The following is a 20,486-nucleotide window of genomic DNA, read 5'->3' on the forward strand; positions in this document are numbered from 1 at the left end:
CACTAAAAAATAAAGGTTTATTTCAAATGAACAGATCATGTGCAACAAAAATTATTCTGAGACCACAGCACTGCAACAACCCTCATAAAAGTCACAAATGATATAATCTGTGACGATTCCTCCGAATCCGCCTTGACGTGCCTGCAACCTTTGACACCATCACCACATCCTTCTCCACCAATCTTTTTTGAGGGAAACTGCCCTCACCTAATTGTGGCCATCTTTATCCAGTTGAAGCTAGAGAATTCCCTAGAATAGTTTCTCTTCTTAGCCCCACCTCAAATTTCCTAAAAATCTACATTAGCCCTTCCTTTTTCTCATTTACACCCCCCTCTCCCCCAAGCGAAATTATCCAAAGACATCACTTAAAGTTCCATATGTACACAGACAACACCTAGCTCGACCTCACCTCTACTGGTTCTTTGACATTCTTATTGCTGCTGTGTTGTCCGCCTGCTTGCCAGACATCCAGTACTGGATAAGACAAATTCTTTTTTAAGTGAACATTGGAAAGAGTGAAATCATTGCCCTCAACCCTCCCCACAAGCTTTCTTTCTACCCTACTGCTTCCATCTCTTTCCCTGACCATTGTCTCAGCCTAAGCCAAGCTAGTCACAACCTCAGCGTCCTATTTTATCCTGAGCTGAACTTTCAACCCAATATCCTCTCCATAAAGGATCACCCATTTCCACCTCTATGTTTGCCCATCTCTACTCTTGCCACAGTCTACCTGACACCTTCATCCATGCTTTCATTACCTTTAGACTTTACTATTCCAATGTTTTCCTGGCTGCAATCCCATATCCCACTCTCCATAAATTTGAGTTCACCCAAAACGGTGCTGCCATATCCTAACCAGCACCAAATCCCTCCTGTGTTTGCTGACCTACATTGGCGCCCAGTCCAGCCATGTCTGAAATGTACAATTTTGATCATTGTGTTTAAATACCTTCATGGCTTCACAATTTCCCATCTTTGTAATCCAAGAATCCAAAACTATCCATCATAAATAAAAAAGAATTGCTACTAAATCTGTTCAGGAAATAGAGAGATTTATTTTACTACGAGAGTGATTAGAAAATGGAATTTGCTATCTCAAGAAGTGGCTGAGGCAATGAAAACAGAAAATATTGGGGATACTTAGTGCTTACGGAAGCATCAGTGAAGAGAGATACAGAGTTAACATTACAGCTCAACGGCCTTTCATCAGAACTGGAAAAAGAATGCTGTATTTGCTGCTCACATGTGATCTCCTGGCCTGTAATTTAATTCATCATGTTGCTCTCATGCTGACATCTCTGTCCTTGGCCTGCTGCACTGTTCCAGTGAAACTCAATGTAAGCTTGAGGAACAGAACCTAATCTTTCAGTTAGATACTTTACAACCTTCTGAACTCAGCACTGAGGTCACCGGTCTCAGGACATAAACTCTAATCCCTCAATTTTGTTTTATTTTCTTTGCATGTTTCAGTTTGTCTCTCATTTTTGCTTTCAGACAGCAGCACCTGGCACATATTTTGTTTCTATTCTTGCCCCATCAGCATCCCTTTATTTCTGTAAGACATTTAATCTCTCCTGTCTTCCACCTAATCACAGATCTTCCTTTTGGCCTCGACCCACACTCCTCTTTCTCAAATCCTATGATATCTCTAACCTTTCCCAGTTCTGCTGAAAGGTTAGCAACCTGAAACATGAACTCTGTTTCTCCTTCCACAGATGTCAGCTAACCTGCTGAGTATTGCCAATATTTTCTGTTTCTATTTCAGATTTCCAGCATCCACAGTATTCTGCTATTCAATAAGAGGCAAATGGCTTAGTTGCTGTCAAAAGGAAACTAAAGAAACGTGACAAGTGAAAAGGGAAGGGAAAGCTATGTCGATAGGCTGAGATGGAGTGGATTGAACGCAAAGAGCCTCATGTGGAGTATGAATGCCAGCACAGACTAGTTGTCCCACATGCAGGCTTCTGTACTGTACTGTATAGCATACATAATTCTATCTTATTCACCATTCTTCTAACTTGGTGTATATTCATTGCCCAATCCTTCACTCTATCATAGGCAAGTGTGCCTTCAGCCATCTAGACCCCAAGCTTTGGAATTCCCTCCTTATGCCTGTAAAGAATTTGAAGTTTTTGTCTGAAATAGTTTGAAGCTGACTGCATATTGGTAATCTCTATGCTTCTATTATTGAGAGTTAATACATTACGATATTCGAGCAGCAGTTTACAAAGAACAATTGAGAATTATATTACCCGTCATTGAATTTGGACAGTAGGAGTGCCCTTGCCCCTTTCCTTCTACTCACGTACATGCTCTGTTTGATGTCCTTCTTGGCCTTGCTGCACTGAGAATGGCCCAAATCTCTGAGGTTGTACCACAAAAACTAGAATTGCACAGAAATCTATTCAAACACAAACCCAGCAAGCCCTGTGGTCAACCACGGGTGCTCTAACTCCAAATCTGCTCTTAGCCTTACCTCAAACTTCTTCTCTGTCTGTTTTCTGCTCGCATGGTGAATGATGCAACCTGGGACCTGAAGGACAAGAAGACTTCTAACGATATAAAATTACATTTCACCATACTTTTTCCTTCATCTAACAATGAAAAATAACCTCAAGAAATAAACCTATAAACCAATAGACTGGAAACCTTAATTTTAAACTGCAATTTAGCAAAACATGATGTTGAAAAACAGTAAAATGAATAGATATTGGGCTATGATTGAATAAATAACTAAATGTCTCAGTGCACCTCCACAGTCATAGCCGAGATCAAAGATAAGCCTGCAGAGAGCTTGAATTCTCACATTGTACATTCACTCTCTCTTCAAGCAATAATAATCAGCTCTTGCAATATCAGGGCCACTTATGACCTTGCACCTGCCTGGTGTCAGCAGGCAGTCCATAGCAATGTAGTTTTTACAGAAGAGTAGTCTTAGAAAAAGAATCAAGGTCATTTAACCTTTGCCACACCTGATTCCTCAAAATACTTACATAAGCCGTATTCTTACGAATCTTGCCACCTCTGCTTCCTCCTTAAAAATCTGCCTTAAAAACCTATCGCTTTCACCAAGCTGTTTGACACCCCTCCAGTTATCCCCCTCTTTGTATCAGCTTCACTGTTTGTCTGATTATCATAGAATCCCTATAGTGCAGAAGGAGGCCATTTAGCCCATCGAGTCTACACCGACTTTCTGACAGATTAGGCCCTCTCCTCGCCTCTATCCCCCCAACCCCAATTTGCCATGGCTAACCCCCATAACCTACACATCTTGGACATTAAGGGGCAATTTTACCATGGCCAATGCACCTGGGAGGAAACTGGAGCACCCAGAGGAAACGCACGAGGCCGGAATTGAACCTGGGTCCCTGGTGCTGTGAGGCAGCAGTGTTAACCACTGTGCCACCGTGCTGCCCATCCTCCCGTGATTATCCTCCTTGCAACCTTTTCCTACATTAACGGCATTCTAAAGGCATGTTGTTGTAATATGTACCACCCAGCTCATTCACACTATTTACCATTAATTTCACTTGGCAGTTTGGACAGTACTAAATTAAATAACAGCTCTTATCTGGTGTTTACATCACAGCTATAGAGGGATGCATGCTCATTTACATCTCTTAATTCTAATGTAACGTGCGCAACTTTGAGAAATTGTGCGCATTAATAACCTTTTTTTGACACTACGAGTGACATTGGAGCTTCAAAATGTTCATGGCCCACACCTTGCTTATGGGGCAAATTGCGTCGAACACCATACTGACGAGTGTATGTGCAGTAAGTATCCAGTGAATGTATGTAGAACAGAAAGACCACAATGTCAGCCAGTGTTGCAATGCTGATTTGATGCCATTTTGGAGTTCCACACTCCAGCTAATGTCTTCGCTTATCCTTGCACAACTGAATATGCACTTAGCAGCAGGAAATCCAACCCAGCCAGTTATCGCCTCATTAGTCTACTCTCGATCATCAGTAAAGTGATGAAAAGGGTCATCAACACTGCTATCAAGTGGCACTTACTCAGCAGTAACCGGCTCGCTGACACGCAGTTTGGGCTCCACCAGGGTCACTCAGCTCCTGACCTCATTACAGCCTTGTTTCAAACATGGACAGAAGTCCTGAACTTGAGTGGTGAGGTGAGACATCAAGGCAGCATTTGGCCAAGTATGGCATCAAGGACCTCTAGCAAAACAGGTGCCAATGGAATCAGGGGGAAAACCCTCCACTAGTTGTAGTCAAACCTGACACAAAGGAAGGTGGTTGTGGTTGTTGGAGGTTAATCATCTCAGTTCAAGGACACCCCACAGGAGTCCCACAAGGTAGTGTCCTAAGCCCAACCATCTTCAGCTGCTTCATCAATGATCTCCCTTCCATCATACAGTCAGAAGTGGGAACATTTGCTCATAACTGCACAAAGTTCAGCACTATTCGTGGCTCCTCAGAGACTGAAGCAGTTCACGCCCAAATGCCACTAGACCTGAACAATATCCAGGCTTGGGCTGACAAGTTGTGTGGCACAAGTGCCAGGCAATGACCAAACTAACAAGAGAGGATCTAACCAGTGCACCTTGATTTTCAATGGATACCATTGCTGAATCCTCCACAATCAACATCCTGGCGATTACCATTGACCAGAAACTGAACAGCACTAGCCACTTAAACACTATGGCTACGAGAACAGGTCAGAGGCTAGAAATCTTGCACTGCCTAATTCACCTCCTGACTTCCCAAAGCCTGTCCACCACCTACAACGCACAAGTCAAAAGTGTAATGGAATACTCTCCACTTGCCTGGATAGATACAGCTCCAAAAACACTCAGAATCTTGACACCATCCAGGACAAAGCAACATGCCTGATTGCTACCCTTCCTCAAACATTCAATCCCTCACCGATGAACAAGTGATCTCCTGGATCGATGAACCGATCTACAAGATGCATTGTAGGAGTTCACCAAGACTCCTTAGGCAGCACCTTCCAAACCCATGGCCGCTACCATTTAAAAGGCCAAGGGCAGCAGATACCTCTGAACACTATCTACTTGGAAGTTCTCTCCAAGTCACTGATCATCCTGATTGGAAATATGTCACCGTTCCTTCACTGTCACTCAATCAAATCGTGGAACTCCCTCCCTAACAGCACTGTTGGTGTACCTATATCTCAGGGACTGCAATGGTTCAAGAAGGCAGTTCAGCACCACCTTGGGATCCCTGCATCCCATAAGTGAATTTTAATAAAATAACCCCACTCATTTAACAGATCATCAACTACTTACACATTAAGAACATAGGAACATATGAAATAGGAGCAGGAGTATGGGCTGTCGAGCCTGTTCCATCATTCAATATGATCATAGCTTATCTTGGGTTTCAAATCCACTATCCTACCTTCTCCCCATATATTTAATTACATCACATCCATAATCCTCTGGGATAGGGAATTCCAAATTTTCATAACACTTTGAGTCAAGAGATTTCTCCTCATCTCAGTCCTAAATAATTGACCGCCTCTCCTGAAATTTGTTTTTAGATTCCCCAACTGTGCAAAACAACTTCTCAGTAGCTACCAAGTCAAGCTCCTTCATAATCTTGAATGTTTCAATGAGATCACTTCCGATTCTTCTAAACCAAAAACAATACAGACCCAATTACTCTGCTGCTCATCATAAGCCAACCCTCTCACCCAGGGATCTATCCAGTTGATCTTTGTGGTATTGCCTCCAGTGTAAGTATGGTATGATACGTGTGCACCAACCAAAGGTAGGTCCTTGGCTCATTGTCGGCTGATGCTTCATCCTGAGCCATTTACTTGACAGCTTTTTATCAGTGGTGGTTTACCATTGTCTTCTACTCAGGGTCAGGGCATGGAGGCAGGTCCCAAATCTATCTCTGCTAGAACGGAATTCGAACCATGTGCTAGCCATCCAGCCAACTGAGCTAACTCCACCACATTATATTCCATTAGCCACCATGTTACCTAACCACTTAAGCTGTCTGCATCACTTTGTAGCCTCTTTATATCCTCCTCACAGCTTGCATTCCCATCTAGTTTCGTATTGTCAGCAAATTTAGATACATTGCTCTCTGTCTCTTCATCTAAGTCATAAATATAGATTGCAAATAGCTGATGCCCCAGCAGCAATCCTTGCAGCACTTTCTCACTGAGTTTTTGAATGGAATGTATTTTTGTTGAACTGTTTCTTTTAAACATTCCCACTGTTTATTTATCACCATAACTTCCAGCCTATTGACCCAATCACCCTTAGCTAGCTCTCCCAACATAGCAATATAATTTTCTTTAACTTTAAGATGCTTGTTTCTGATTGAGGTATATTATTTTCAAACATAATATGGACTTCAACAGTATTGTGATCACTATTTCCCAGTGGTTCATTTACTATAATGTTAGTAATTAATCCTGCCTAATTGCATATTACTAAATTTAAAATACCTTTATCCCACAACATACTGATCAAGGAGTCTGTTACAAAAGCATCCTACAAACCCATCTTCCCATCCACTTTTGCCGAGTTGATTCATCTAGTTTATATGAAGATTAAAATCCTCCAGAAATATTGCATTCCTTTGTTATAAGTCCCAATAATTTCTTGTTTAATGCTTGGTCTAATGGTGTAATTGTCATTATAAAGGCTTTAAACTACTCCCCACCAGTGTTTTCTGATCATTACTATTCCTAATCCCAATCCAAACTGATTCTACTTCCCGATTTTCTGAGCCAAGATCCTTTCTCATTGCTGTCCTTTTGTCATCCTTTATTATCAGGGCTATGCCTCCTTTTCAAAACACTGTGTACCCTGGAATATTTATTATCCAACTTCGGTTACCCTGTAACCATATTTCTGGTGATTGGATCTAAATCATTTATCTTTATTTGTGCCATCAGTTCGTCCATCCTATGCTGGATGCTCCACACATTCAGATTGAGTGATTTCAATTCTGCTTTAATACTATTAAGGGACCTTATGGAATTTTCACAGCAAGTTGTTTGAACCAATTGGTGAATGTATAGAATGAAGCTCAGAATTCCAGCACTGAGGAAGGTGAGTCTGAGGATATTGGGGGAAATGAGTGATCAGTTGTGCCCCTTCTCCCTCATGAAGTAACTTTTGCTTTTGTTTCACAGTCTATTGGAGAAACAAGGACAAAAGGCATCCCTTTCTTTTTATTTAGAAGAAATGGTGTCGCAAGCTGACAATATCACGAAAAATATCCATTATTTACACCATCCAAGTACATCTGCTACAGAAAAACTTTTAAATGACAGCATCAGTCTGACTCAGATTGTAGCATTCACATCTCTGAATCATGCGGCTGTGGATTCAATTTTTATTCCAAGAAATTATATGAACGTTGCATCTTCAGGAAGCTAAAACATTATCATTTAGAGTGGAATATGACAAAGTCGAAACAAAATTAATCTGTAGTAAAAATACAATATATTTCATGCGTTCAAAGTTTTATTACTCTTTCAATAGTAAGTTTGCTTTTGTACGATACTTTTTGAAATAAAAATCATTTCAAGACTTTGTATGACTGAAAATAGGTCTGGAGGAAGAAATCGCAGGGTACGTGCTGTCCCATTGGCAGAGCAGAAACACCAGAGGTACTGGCACAGTGGTATACACTCAGTTAGTAATGGCCCAGGGTGTCCTCAATGCTGATTGCAGAACCTGAAGTCTCTTGGGGCTGGATGTTAGCTCAGAGGCATGGGGAGGTAGCAGGGGTCAGAGGTTGGAGGTTATAGAATCATAGAATCTACAGTGCAGAAGGAGGCCATTTGGTCCATTGAGCCTGCACCAACAACAATCCCACCCAGGTCCCATCCCCGTAACCCCACATATTTACCTTCCTAATCCTCCTGACACGAAGGGGCAATTTATCATGGCCAATCAACCTAACCCACACACCTTTGGACTGTGGAAGGAAACCAGAGCACCCGGAGTAAATCCACGCAGACACGAGGAGAATGTGCAAACTCCACACAGTCACCCGTGGCTGGAATTGAACTCGGGCCCCTGGCACGGTGAGGCAGCAGCACTAACCACTGTGCCACTGTGTCACCAGGTTGCTTTGCAGTTGGGAAACCTGAAGCTATGACTTTCCTGAACATCTTGCAATTCTTTGCATTTTTTTCCGTCAGTGTCTGGCCCACAGTTGGCCTTCTTAATGGACGGAAAACCCTACAGCACCACACTCATGCTGGTCTGAAAATAAGTCTAGTGGGAGGGTAAACATGAGAGAAGGAGTTGTTGGGGGAGCTAATTGCTGGTAGGGGCTTCAAATGTTGGAGAGCAGATCCAACCATAGCGGGGATGGGGTAGAGCAGAAGGTGGTCAGGGGGTGTCTGACCAGAACAAAGATGAAAGTCAGAAGTAACAGATTTTTAAAATGTATTCATTCCTGGGGTATGGACGGTACTCTAAGGCCAGCATTTATTACCAATCCCAATTGCCGTTGAGAAGGCAGTGGTGAACCATTACCTTCACCCACTGCAGTTCATGTATTGTAAGTATACCCACAGTGCTGGTGTAGAGGAACGTGCAGATGGTGGCGTTTCCATGCATCTGTCTTTGACCTGCTCTTAGCTGCCACATTTATATGGCCGGCCCTGTTTCCGGTCAATGGTAACCCCCAGGATGTTGACAATGGGAAATGGTTAGATTTTCTCCTGTTTGAGATGGTCATTGCCTGAAACTTGTGTGGCATAAATGTTACTTGCCACTTTATCAGGCTAAGCCTGAATGTTGTCAAGGTCTTGTTGCAGACTTCTTCAGTATGTGTGAAATCAGTAAAGCTAAATTAACAAATTCAGGGACAAAATGAAACGGGATACTACATCAAACAAAAACAAATTCCAAAGGAAATTTAGAACATTAAAACAAAAGGTGATTAAAGGGGCCAATAGAGCACCCAAGACCCAGGCACGGAAGGCCTCAATCAAGCTGGTGGACACCATGTGCTCCCTCTCCAAGGACACCCAGCTGCTAACATAGCCTCAGAAGAGTGGCAGACAGTCGGGCTGGGCGACCTCCTCAATCACCCGCTGCTGCAGCTGTTGATGGCAACTCCTCCTTCAACCCCACCCTTCTCCGCACCGGGTATCCAAAGATCAGGAGCGTGGGGCTGAAGTGAAACAAAGCTTAACTAAAGGGTTTCTCAGGAAATTAAAAAGGGGGTGCACCTATAACAATTAACGTATGCATGGTCTATGGACTCCGCATGTCCACAAAAAGTGCAGGTATTTTGGGAGTTTGTGAACCGACGCTTCTGACTTTATGATGGAGGGAAGGTCATTGATGAAGTAGCTGAAGGTGTCTAAGCCTAGGACATCACCCTGAGGAATTCCTGCACCGGTGTCCGAGGACTGTGATGATTGATGTCCAACAACCACAACCATCTTCCTTTGTGCCAGGTGTGATTCCAATTAGTGGAGAGTTTTCCCCTGATTCCCATTGACTTTGGTTTTGCTCGGACTCCGTGATGCCACATGCGATCAAATGCTGCCTTGATGTCAAGAGCAGTCATGGTGATCTGATTGTGATAGGGTGGAGCAGACAGATCAAAGTGGAGCTCCTGGAAGAAATATTCCTGCTCCCCCTGGCACACGGGCCATGCTCTGAAAGACACTTACCTTATGGATTCAGCCCGCCTTGCCTCCATTCACCTGCCTGGTTTCCCACGGCCAAGGAAACACAGTTAACGCTGGTTAAAATAGAATCATTGTTAGAATGAAGATATGCAGCTTCATTAAAATACATAATTGCCCAATCTACTTCCAGTGAGCAGATTGATTGCCTGCACATTATCCTGCCTCCATTAAAACTGTAAATGCATGAGTTGGAGGCAAGTTGAGATCATTGTGGGAGGCTCGGGAGGAAATTGCGGGTCCCCGAGCCCAGATATTTGAATCATTGATAGTCACGGGTGAGGTGCTTGAAGATTGGAGGGTGGCAAATGTTGTGCCTTTATTTAGAAAGGGCTGCAGGGAAAAGCCTGGGAACTACAGGTCAGTGAGCCTCACATCTGTGGTGGGTAAGTTGTTGGAAGGTATTTTGAGAGGCAGGATCTACAGGCATTTAGAGACGCAAGGACTGATTAGGGACAGTTAGCATGGCTTTGTGAGTGGAAAATCATGTCTCACAAATTTGATTGAGTTTTTTGAAGGGGTAACCAAGAAGGTGGATGAGGGCAGTGAAGTTGCTGTTGTCCACATGGACTTTAGCAAGGCCTTTGACAAGGTACCACAAAGTAGGTTGTTGCATGAGGTTAAATCTCACGGGATCCAGGGTGAGGTATTTAAATGGACACAAAATTGGCTTCTTCACAGAAGCCAGAGGGTGGTTGTAGAGGGCTGTTTTTCAAACTGGAGGCCTGTGACCAGCGGTGTGCCTCAGGGATCAGTGCTGGGTCCACTGTTATTTGTCATTTATATTAATGATTTGGATGAGAATATAGGAGGCATGGTTAGTAAGTTTGCAGATGACACCAAGATTGGTGGCATAGTAGACAGTGAAGAAAGTTATCTCTGATTGCAACGAGATCTTGATCAATTGGGCCAGTGGACTGACGAATGGCAGATGGAGTTTAATTTAGACAAATGCAAGGTGATGCATTTTGGCAGATTGAACCAGGGCAGGACTTACTCAGTTAATGGTAGGGCGTTGGGGAGAGTTACAGGACAAAGAGATCTGGGGGTACATGTTCATAGCTCCTTGAAAGTGGAGTCAGGTGGACAGAGTGGTGAAGAAGGCATTCAGCATGCTTGGTTTCATTGGTCAGAACATTGAATACAGGAGTTGGGACGTCTTGTTGAAGTTGTACAAGACATTGGTAAGGCCACACTTGGAATACTGTGTGCAGTTCTGGTCACCATATTATAGAAAGGATATTATTAAACTAGAAAGAGTACAGAAAAGATTTACTAAGATGCTACCGGGACTTGATGGTTTGAGTTATAAGGAGAGGCTGGATAGAATGGAACTTTTTTCTCTGGAGCGTAGGAGGCTGAGGGGTGATCTTATAGAGGTCTATAAAATAATGAGGGTCACAGATCAGCGAGATAGTCGATATCTTTTTCCAAAAGTAGGGGAGTCTAAAACTAGACGGCATAGGTTTAAGGTGAGAGGGGAGAGATATAAAAGTGTCCAGAGGGGCAATTTTTTCACACAGAGGGTGGTGAGTGTCTGGAACAAGCTGCCAGAGGCAGGTACAATTTTGTCTTTTAAAAGGTATTTAGATAGTTACATGGATAAGATGGGTATAGAGGGATATGGGCCAAATGCGGGCAATTGGGATTAGCTTAGCGATTTTAAAAAAAGGGTGGCATTGTCAAGTTTCCATGCTGTAAACCTCTATGACTCTATGACTCTATGATGACTCTCTTTTAGATTTTCAGTTTTTTAACCTCCCACCAGAAACAAACACTCCTGTTTTTGAGAGTTAAACTCCCTCCATGGATTCAGGTCAAAACATGGGCAAGGAACCCTCCTGATGACTACCCCCTTTTCTGACTAATTGAATGAGTACTGCTCTATGATGAGCACCACTTGGGGAAAGTACTGGAGGTACTAAGATAGCCCATTCCCTGGGTAGAGAATTTCAATATCCATTATCAATGGATATTGAATATTATCGGGATGACGGAGGCCGTAAAATCCCACCCAGTAAGTTTATCTTTCTCAATATATTTTTAAAACTTGCTGTTAGTATTGCAAGTGATTTTTTTTTCTATTCCTTCTTGTATTGAATATTATCAACTGATGACACTTTTATTTTACACTGCTGTTAAAATCCCCTTGTTAATGTAGAGGAGATAGGAGAAACAAAGCAAATTGATCCCAGTTTCATTCCTAAATCTGTGCTTAGTTAGGGTTTCAGCTCCGCTCACGATTCGATGCATCATTAATTTTGAAAATAATTTGAACCCACACAAGATCATTCTCTCTCAAGTTTAATGCTCACTTTCTGAAATGTAACTTATTTAATTTAGTGTATGAAAAGAGCAGAGACTAATCAAATTAACTTGCAGGTGAAACAAATAAGAAATAATATTTAAATTCCAAATTTCCATTATTATAAATGTCTTAAAGTATTTGAGGAAAAGTGTCCTGTGTCAACAATAACAAGTGGCCCAGATTTTGTGTCTGTAATGATGACAAAACTATGAATGTTTACGGTCATTACTCTGAGAAACTGGCAGAAACCTCAAGTCCGTACACGCACAGCTAAACATCAACATCCAGAAGCTGCTGTTCGTGATTCCCTGATCCACTACATTAATGTCCCTACTGATGACAATCTTTCAAAATCAGTGAACTAATGACAACGTTTTTTACACTGCTGTTAAAAACCCCAAAAGGGTATATATACCATGTTAATGAGGTGTTACTGGGGTTTAATGATGTACTCAGTCATGACTACTGCTGAAAAACCATTCTGACTCTGGAAAAGTACTTTTATATTTATGTAATGTCATTTTTTTTCCCATTATGATAAAAATTGCATATTTTTTTAATAAATAAAATGCAGTTTGTTGATTAGGTTTCCACTCCTAATGTGTATGTGTTTAATTTGCTCTGTGAAACATATAAAAAGTTAAAGATCATCTGTGTGTTTTACTTCTTGTTTTGCCGTCCCCGAGAACTCTTCAATGCGATTGGCTGCTTACTCTGCTGCTGCCATCACTGTTGCTGGATACCTGGAGATCCCCTTGACTTGGTGGCAGATTCAAGTTAACATTTGGAAAAGGGTAAATCCAGGCCACACAGATCTTTGTGGGTAGCTTTCTTCAAGGTCAGCAGTGAACTCCATCACTTCACTACTGATCACAAAATCCAGGTCAATGGCCGGAATTTTATCACCCCATCTGCCACAGGAATCGAAGCAGGCGAGGAGCAGACCATGGAAAAGTCTGTTGCCCTCGGGCGAGATTTTAAGGTTTCGGGATGACCGAGGTAGTAAAATGCCACCCAGTAAGTTTATCTTTCTCAGTATATTTTTAAAACTTGCTGTTAGTATTGCAAGTGATTTTTTTCTATTCCTTTTTGCGTCGCTCATTACCTTCTTTGCATACCTTTATTGATTTTTATAACTCTTTCAGTCATTCAGATTGTCATTTTTCCTTGCCTTTGTAGAAGATTTTATTTTTAACTTGATGCTGTCTCTTAATTCATTTATTAACTGTACAATGATGCTGTGCCTTCTAGGGTTATGTACTGATATTATATTGGAGCAAATATTTGTTTTCAGGCATATTGTAATATGTACAACATTGCAACATTTCATGCATTTAACCCAGATGTTAATATGGGACAGAATAACAGTGTCAATGTTGGCACAAAGTTATAATTCTCCATAATCAAAACAATTCAGGTCAGAAATGTAAAGATACTTTAATCTGGGATCCATTCACTTAATCAGTATGTTGTATATACAGGTGTGCTAGTATTACACAAAATACACAGCAACAAATCCACAAAAACAAATTGCCTGAGTGACTAAATTTTATTTTAAAAATCTTTTGTTCGATTTTCCCAAAATACCTTTCTCCAATGAAAGACTGAAGCACGCGTTCCACAAAATACCAACTGCAAACTACCAAATGGCAAAGCCAATTAAAAAAAAAATAATTTGCGAATACAACTAACAGCTAGAATTAATGGTGCGAGGGCTAATAGTCACCATTCTCTGGTTTCTGATATTGCGTGAGTCATAGCCTGATGTAATGGGATATCCTGCCCTTGGTCGAAACAAGAATGATGGTAATTTCGATACATTATAAGTTGCTGTTACGTCCATAAAACCAACCAGCTTTGTTTAAATTGCATATTAGTTGTGTCAAATGCAAAAGCACTGATGGCTATTTATACCTCAAACAAAGACTGGTGTGCTGCAATTTCTCACCTTGCCATGGCTAGGTTGATGGAAGTGGATTTAAACCATTCTTGATTTTGCTCCAGATAGGTCTAATTTCCCAATTAAAATCCAAGACTGTCTGAAATGGACTAAAATAGCCAGACAATTGAGAATACAGGGACAGGACTCGGGTTTAATCGACATTTGGCATTTCCTGAGTCCTCAAGGGAGGGATTATGTATTCTACTCCACTCCTCATGCACACTACATCAGAATTGATTGTTTTTTTTTCCTTTAAGTATCTAGGTTCGTGTTCAACTATTAACTGTAGAATAAGTAATATTGTTACTCCTAACCATGAGGCTTTCTCTTCATTTAGGTTCTCTGCAAGTGGGTTCTGGGAAACACAGGCTGAATTTCAGCTTTCAGAACTGCCCTCGATCATAGAAAAAGTAAACTTCACTCAAGAAACACAGATCTCGCTATGTCCACCTGAATCTAACAAAAAGGTATTCATTAGAAAGTAAATCATTATTTGTGTTCCATGAACAAAACAGACACCATAATTGGAAGACTTTGCCTGAGGGAATCTAAATGGAATTGCGGAATGGAAAACTCTATTGTCGCTTCTGGAACCTGGATCTGCATCCAATCCAGTTTGATAAGCGCAGCCCTTTCTCTTTAGGGTCCCATGGTCCCATGTGAGAGATGTTTGAACGGTCTCAATTGTGATGTTAGTGTCCCTTTAAGAAATGGCTTTTTAAAATCATGCTCACAGCCTTAGGTGATGTCATTGATGGGAGGAGAAAAACAACTGTATGCCAGTCAGGTGAGAAGGGTTGTTTTTAGTTTTGTTTTGGCTGCAGTGTTAGAAGCATAGCTGAAAGAAGTCTCTCTCTATGTTTTTATTTTGAAAGTTTTACCAGTTAGTTGAAAGCACAGCTTGTTTGCCATCCTGCAGTAAAGAATCTATGTTTTGGTGTTCTGATGACTACAAGCTGCTCTGAGTTTTCAAGATCATTTGAAATCAGCATTCAAACCAGGGAACTGGATTCCAGTATCATGTGAGCTTTAGCCTGTGCAGTGATAAATATGTTTAAAGGGTTTTGTTTATTGGATTTTGATTTTAATTGGAACCCATTAGAGATAATCATAAAGTTATGTATTATAGTGGTTGTTTTGTTTCTTGTTTGGAATTGATTAAAGTTCTTGCTAATTTTCTTACTCTACATGTTAACTATACTCTTAAATAAACTTTGTTTGATAAAAGCTCCCTGGTGGGTCACTTGAATTATACCTGAAGTGGATAATGCTTATTATAGCCAAATTAAAAATTAAAAATTTATGCTTCAAGCGGGCTGCATAAAACATTTTGAAGTTTCTAACCTGTATCATAACACAATTCCGTCGTGTAGGGTATTAAAAGGTGTAATGTAAGGTGAGCAAATTTTAAAATCCAGTTCTTAGATGGCTGCAGGCCGTCCAAGACAGAACTGCTGTCCATCTGTGATATTCATGGATTAATATGGAAGCCTGTAACCTGATCTCCATTGATGACGCAAAGAGCATCGTCAGAGGCTCAGCAATCTCTAAAGTGCATAGAATCATAGAATCCCTAAAGTGCAGAAGAAGCCATTCAGCCTATTGTGTCTGCACCAACTCTCCGACATCCCACACAGGCCCTCCACTCTGCCCCATCCCGGTAACCCCACGCATTTACCATGGCTAATCCATCCAACCTACACATCTTAAGACTCTAAGGAGCAACCTGGCATAGCCACACCGCCTAACCTCCAGATCGTTGGGCTGTGGGAGGAAACCAGAGCACCCGGAGGAAACCCACACAGACATGGAGAAAACATGCAGACTCTACATAGACAGTCACTCAAGGCCGGAATTGATTCACTGGATCTCTGGAGTTGTGAGGCAGCAGTACTAACCACTGTGCCGCCCATATGGAATCATAGGGACTTGAAACACTAACTCTGTTTCCCTCTCCACAGATGCTGCCAGACCTGCTGAGTTCACCCAGCATTTTCTGTTATTTATGAAGAATTACCAGGCCTGGCTTTAACCAATTCAAAACCCACCCACTTGTACAGGGTTAAAATTGTGCTGAATTGATTTGGTCTATTTCACTCTCCATTAATGCTGCCCGGTCTGCTGAGTATTTCCAATATTTTCCATTTTTATTTCAGATTTCCATCATCTGCATTATTTTGCTTTTGTGTAAGGATCCCTTGTGAATAATTATGGTCTGTCTATCTCAGTTGTTTCGCTGCCAGAAAATTGTTTCCCTAAGACTTTACGTTGAGAAAGAAACCCTATAAAAGTTCATCTTTCTGCATATTATATAACCCTTAACTGAAAAGGTAAGATTTAACCAAAATATCTGATATTGTAGGCTAAATTATACTTAGGGACAGTGTCCCTACTCCCTAGTGTATAGGTAGGGGGTGAACCCACCTCATCCTAGCAGGTTCATCCACCAGTATTTATACAAGAACACAAGAGATAGGAGCAGGAGTTGACCATGTTGTCCATCGAGCCTGCTCTGCTATTTGATATAATCATTGCTGATCTTGGACTTCAATTCCACTTTACTACCTACTCCCCCACATTTCCTTTGATTCCCTGAGACACCAAAAATCTGTCTATTCAGGCCTTGATATAGCCAGTGATGGAACATCCACCACCCTCTGGGACAAAGAATTCCAGAGCTTCACAAACCTTTGAGTGAAGTATCATCTCCTCATTTCAGTCCTAAATGATTGACCCTTTATCCCAAGACTGTGCCCTCATTATGTTCTTGAGTCCCCAGCCATTGGAAACAATCTCTCAGTGTCTATTCTGCAAAGTCCCTTCAGAATTTTGTATGTTTCATTGAGACCACCTCTTAGCCTTCTCAACTCCAGAGAATATAGGCCCGATTTACTCACTCTCATCACATGACAATGCTCTCATCCCAGGATCAATCGGTGAACATTCGCTGTATTGTCTACAATGCATGTATATCTTTACTAAAATACAGAGACCAAAACACAGTATTCCTGATGTGGTCTCATCAAAGTCCTGTACAATTATAACAAGATGTCTTCTTCCTGTATGCTGTTCTCCTTGCAATAAAGGCCAACTTGTCATTTGCCTGACTAATTACTCGTTGTATCTGTATGCTAACTTTCTACATTCCTTGCACAAGCACACACAAGTTTCACACCTTTTAAAAAATTCTACTTTCCTATCTCAAGACCAAAGTGAATAACCTTGCACTTCCCCACATTATTCCATCGGCCATCTTGTTGCTCACTCACCTGTAATTATTGCTTTGCAGTCTCTGGGTGTCCTTCTCACAACTCACATTTTCACTTGGCTTTGTATTGTATTGGAAACATTACTCCCTGCCTTTTGGTTTAAGTCATTAATAAAGATGGTAAATAGCGGATGCCCCAATGGCACTCCACCAGTCACAGCCTACCAACTTAAAAATGCATCATTTATGCCGACCATTTGCTTTCTGTCTGTTAATCAATCCTTCATCTACGTGAATATATTACTCCCAATTAAGACCATAAGACCATAAGACATAGGAGCGGAAGTAAGGCCATTCGGCCCATCGAGTCCACTCCACCATTCAATCATGGTTGATTTCAACTCCATTTACCCGCTCTCTCCCCATAGCCCTTAATTCCTCGAGAAATCAAGAATTTATCAATTTCTGTCTTGAAGACGCTCAACGTCTCGGCCTCCACAGCCCTCTGTGGCAATGAATTCCACAGACCTACCACCCTCTGGCTGAAGAAATTTCTCCTCATCTCTGTTCTAAAGTGACTCCCTTTTATTCTAAAGCTGTGCCCCCGCGTCCTAGTCTCCCCTGCTAATGGAAACAACTTCCCTACGTCCATCCTATTTAAGCCGTTCATTATCTTGTAAGTTTCTATTAGATCTACCCTCAACCTCCTAAACTCCAATGAATATAATCCCACGATCCTCAGACGTTCATCGTATGTCAGGCCTACCATTCCTGGGATCATCCGTGTGAATCTCCGCTGGACCCGCTCCAGTGCCAGTATGTCCTTCCTGAGGTGTGGGGCCCAAAATTGCTCACAGTACTCCAAATGGGGCCTAATTCTATGAACCTTAGCTTGTCTATGAAGCTTTTGTGTGGCACATTATTGAACGCCTTTTAGGAAACCAACTGTTGGTTCTCCATAGCTACTCTACTAGTTACATCTTCAAAAAATTTGAATTACGGAATAGTTACAGCACGGAAGGAGACTATTCGGTCTGTTGTATCTGCGTTGACCCTCCAAAGGAACTATTTACCTTGTGCTACACCCTGGTCTTCTCCTCTATAAATCTGATCCGATAAATGTGCCAAACAGTTAAAATTGACAACTTACAACCACTGGATCTTTAATTGGTTTGAAGCAGGACTTCCTACCCCCCCCCCCCCCCCCCCCCCCCCGCCAATCAGAATGCTACAGGTGGTGCCGGCCACTCAAATGGCCAGCAGCATTATTGTCCAAGAGGTGTCACAAGGAGGGTTGGCCACCACTGGGTCTACAGAAAGTCCCTTCAGGAAGAGGAGCCAGAAGCTCAGAACGAGGTGGGACCAGTGTTTCACCAGGGCCAGGATAGCGGGTGGGAGAGGTGCAGGGCTGAGGCAGGGGACGGAAGGGAAAACATGGGGGGCGAGGGGCAGGGCAGAGAACCTTATGGGGGGGGCAGCCTCTGAATGTCATAGGATTCTCAAATTGGAAGTACCTCCATTGGGCTAGCCACAAGGCTGCCAGCTTTTACTGGGCAGTATGAACACTTAGCATATGGACCGCTCCCGCCACAGTAAAATCCCAGTCGTGGCAGGAGGAGGCCCTTAAATGGCCAGTAAAGTACCTATGGGGGCAGGTGGGGGCCAGTGGGAGATGAATACTGTACCACTGACATGGGACCCAATCTTACACCTCCTCCCCATTGCAATCCCCCCAACTGACATCCCATGCTCAGAAGGCTGTAAAACTCCACCAATAATGGGGAGGAAATTGGTTTTCCTATGCCTTTGTGGAAAACGTGCTTAGAATTATTCAGCCATATATTGAAGATCAATTCCACCTCATTGATTACAATGGAAGTTTTTTATTTGTTAGTGTCACAAGTAAGCTTATATTAACACTGCAATGGAGTTACTCCAACTCGATTTTCAAGTTTGCCGATGACACCACCATTGTCGGTTGGATCTCAAACAATGATGAGACAGAGTACAGGAAAGAGACAGAGAATCTGGTGAACTGGTGTGACGATAATAATCTCTCCCCCAAAGTCAACAAAACAAAGAAGATAGTCATTGACTTCAGGAAGCGTAGTGGAGAACATGCCTCTGTCTAAATCAATGGGAACGAAGTAGAAATGGTCAATAGCTTCATGTTTTTAGGTGTCCAGATCACCAACAACCTGTCCTGGTCCTCCCATGCCGACACTATAGTGAAGAGAGCCCACCAATGCCTCTACGTTCTCAGAAGACTAAGGAAATTTGGCATGTCCACTACGGTTCTCATCAACTTTTACAGATTCACCATAGAAAGCATTCTTTCTGGTTGATTCACAGCTTGGTATGGCTCCTGCTCTGCCCAAGACCACAAGGATCTACAAAGGGTCATGAATGAAGCCCAGTCCATCACTCAAACCAGCCTCCCACCCACTGACACTGTCTACACTTACCGCTGCCTCGGAAAAGCAGCCAGCATGATTAAGGACCCCATGCATCCCAGATATATTCTCTTTCACCTTATTCCATCGGGAATAAGATACAAAGTCTGAGGACACGTACCAATCGACTCAAGAAAAGTTTCTGCTCTGCTGCCATCAGACATTTGAATGGACCAACCTCACATTAAGTTGATCTTTCTCTGCACCTTAGCTATGACTGTAACATTACATTCTGCACTCTCTCCTTTCATTCTCTTTGAACAGTATGCTTTGTCTGTACAGCACACAAAAAACAATACTTTTCACTGCATACTAATACATGTACAATAATAAATCAAAGCAAAGTTACTGTGAAAATCCCCTAGTCACCGCTTTCACTGCACTGGCACTACTATGATTTTAATATGACCTCAAATTAATCACTGAAAATGAAAATGATTTTTCCTGATACTGTTCTCCTTGTGTTGTTTATAACGTAAACAAAGATGAACATTCTGCCAAGGTTCATTTATACGATTCAAGTTCCTTCTATGCTTTTGCCCAAAGCATTCTGTGATGATCTTAATAAATCTCTGTCCTTCTTCTGAGAATGAGCCTTTCATACTGAACCTTGCTGAGCTATGTCATATGGAGCAGTAGCAAAAGGACATTTTAAATGTTCACTTATATTATTGAGATCACCTATATTTTATTTCAATGGTTAGAACTTTAGCTCAATAAAACTGGGGGCCAAGATAATCTACCAACTTCTTTTGGTGCCAAAGTGGGAAACACAACTCTTTCTTACCTTGGGCCCGATTCTCCCCAAAAAAATTCTAAGTGCTGAATTGGCGAGAAAAATGGTGTAATTCATGATCGTTTTTCCAGTGGGAGTTCAGACTCCCACACTCTGTGCAATGCTGAGGTCACAA

Source organism: Mustelus asterias, chromosome 14, assembly GCF_964213995.1.
Source record: "Mustelus asterias chromosome 14, sMusAst1.hap1.1, whole genome shotgun sequence".
NCBI classification, from domain to species: Eukaryota; Metazoa; Chordata; class Chondrichthyes; order Carcharhiniformes; family Triakidae; genus Mustelus; species Mustelus asterias.